The 2,885-nt window shown below is 38.8% G+C and overlaps 1 non-coding gene across 1 annotated transcript; it reads left to right on the forward strand.

Annotated features, from left to right (window-relative positions):
* Positions 1 to 2,571: 2,571 nt before the first annotated feature.
* Positions 2,572 to 2,678, forward strand: LOC128035659 (small nucleolar RNA R71). Its single transcript, XR_008192211.1, has one exon. It is a non-coding gene; the product is annotated as a small nucleolar RNA R71 (small nucleolar RNA).
* Positions 2,679 to 2,885: the final 207 nt, after the last annotated feature.

The following is a 2,885-nucleotide window of genomic DNA, read 5'->3' on the forward strand; positions in this document are numbered from 1 at the left end:
TTATGTAAAAATACATAAACCAAATAGCATGCGCCTAAATACAATGTACCGTATGGGCAGGTGAATGTTGTCTTGTGTTGATCTTTTGGTGCTACTGTAATTTGATTATATCTCGAGTATCCATCGAGAAAATAGTAATAGTCTCACCCTGCGAGGCTATCCAGCATTTGGTCCAAAAACGGCAAAGGAAAGTGATCTTTCCTAGTTGCCTTGTTCAGCTTCTAGTAATCAATGCAAATTCTCCATCCCGTAACCGTTTTAGTTGGTATCAACTCGTTATTCTCATTTTCAATGACCGTAATACCTCTTTTCTTTGGCACGTATTGGATCGAACTTAACCACGAACTATCTGAGATGGGGTAAATTATACCCGCATCTAACCACTTGATGATTTCTTTCTTGACTACATCCTTTATGACGGGGTTCAGTCTTCATTGTCCATCAATCGTCCCTTTTTCGTTATCTTCTAAGATAATCTTATGTATGCATACAGATGGACTAATTCCACGAATATCAGCTATGGTCCATTCGATAGCCTTCTTGAATTGTTTCAACACCAGGATGAGTTTCTCTTCTTGCTCAGTAGTTAATTCTGCTGAAACAATCACAGACAGAGTGAAGAGTTACCTAAATAAACATATTTCAAATGTGAGGGAAATACCTCCAGTTCTAATTTAGGTGGCTCCTTGATTGACGCTTTTGGTTGGGCATAATCCCTTTTCTCTAACTCCAAAGATTCAAAGCGGGATTGCGGATTAAATCCCCTTTGATTAGCTTCTAAGAAAGCTAAGTATTCATCCTCCTCTTCATCATTTGGAGGATATGATGTCAAAATCTGTTCCAATAGGTCCTCAACATAATTGAGTTCTTTCTCCATGATTAAATCCTCTAAATTGAACACTGCAGAACAATCATCAATTATGTCAGGAAATCACATAGACTTAAAAACGTTAAAAGTTACCTGATCATCCTAAACACGCATAGTAAGCTCGCCCTTCTGCACATCAATAAGGGTCCTTCCGGTTGCTAAGAATGGTCTTCCTAGGATGATTGGCACCTCTTTGTCTACTTCAAATTCTAGAATCACAAATTCAATAGGAAAGATAAATTTGTCTACACGTACCAATACTTCCTCGATTTTTCCTTCTAGATGTGCTAAGGATCAATCTGTTAATTGAAGTGTAACCGTAGCAGGTCTAACTTCACCTAACCCCAACTTCTTAAATATTGACATGGGCATCAAGTTTATACTCGCACCCAAGTCACATAGTGCCTTACCATAATATGTTGCTCCAATATTGCAAGGTATTGTAAAACATCCAGGATCCTTCAATTTTGGGGGTAGTTTGTCTTGAAGATATGCACTGCATTCCTTCGTTAGGGCTATCGTCTCAAATTCTCTAAGCCTGCATTTTTTAGACAGGATATCCTTCATGAATTTGACGTAGTTCGACATTTGTTCAAGTGCTTCAACCAACAGGATGTTGATATGAAGTTGCTTGAGTACGTCTAGGAACTTCTTGAATTGAATTTCCTACTTCTTCTTCTGAAGTCTTTAAGGGAAAGGCGATAGAGGTTTCTTTATTGGAACTGGTTGATTCATTTTCTGTGGCAATTCTGCATCTAACGGAGTTATTAGTTGATTAGAATTAGCTGGTTCAGAAGTTACCTTGTCAGATTTTGCAGATTTAATTTTCGGTGAAACTGGAATTTCAACACTTGGTTGAACTTGCTCTGAGTCTTGAGCGTCAGCTGGCTCTTTTTCAACTTCGACGAAATTGGAATCTAAAGTCTTTCTGCTCCTGAATGTTAATGCTTCACAATGCTCCTTCCCTGGATTTCTTGAATTCTCCGTATCACTTGGTAAAGCACCTTGTGGTCGATTTCTAAGTTCAGTTGCAAGCTGGCCCACTTGATTCTCCAAATTCCTTATCGAGCCATCATTTTTTGCCATGTATGCCTTTAATAGATTCTCCAAGCTATTGAATGGTTCAGATTGGGTTGGTTTCTGAGCTTGTTGGGAAAAACTAGGTGGCTAGGTTGATCTAGGTTGGACATAATTGTTACTGGTTCCTGCCCCTCGGTTACTCCAGGAAAAACTCGGGTGGTTTTGCCATGATGGGTTATAGAAATTGGATTGCAGCCCTTACCTTCCTAAATTTTGGTTTTGGTTACCCATGTAATACATAGATTCTGGGTTCGATGGACATTCTTCGAACAAATTTCCTTCCCCACAATAAACACAGGCTACATTTTCAAATTGATTCAGTGGTTGTGCTGCAAAACTATTACACCCATTAGTAGAAAGATTTTTTTAACATTGAGGATATTGATGATACTTGAGATTCGAGTGAAGTAAGAGCGTCTACTTCATGTATTCCAGCGACTCGTCTTCCTGACACTGCTCGATTGGTTGGCCATTGATAATTGTTGCTGGCAATCCTCTCAATAATTTTATAAGCCTCATTATAAGACTTAGAAATTAGAGCACCATTAGCAGAAGTGTCCACTACTATCCTCGTGTGAGCATTGAGACCATTATAAAATGTCTCAAGTTGTATGCAATGTGGGATTTTGTGATGAGGGCACTTCCGTAATAATTCTTTGTACCTTTCCCATGCCTCATACAATAACTCATCATCCATTTGTTGGAAAGAAGTGATCTCGTTCCTCAACTTAGCATTCTTTCTAGACGAGGAATACTTCATAAGGAATTTTTCTACTCACTCTTGCCATGTTGAAATTGAGTTTGGTGATAATGAGTTCAACCAAGCTTGAGCTCTATCCCTTAGTGAATATGGGAATAGCTTCAATCGTAATGTATCTTCGGGTACTCCGGCTAACTTGAAAGGAACGCTCACCTCCATAAACATTCTTAAGTGTAG

Source organism: Gossypium raimondii, chromosome 12 (genome assembly GCF_025698545.1).
Source record: "Gossypium raimondii isolate GPD5lz chromosome 12, ASM2569854v1, whole genome shotgun sequence".
NCBI classification, from domain to species: Eukaryota; Viridiplantae; Streptophyta; class Magnoliopsida; order Malvales; family Malvaceae; genus Gossypium; species Gossypium raimondii.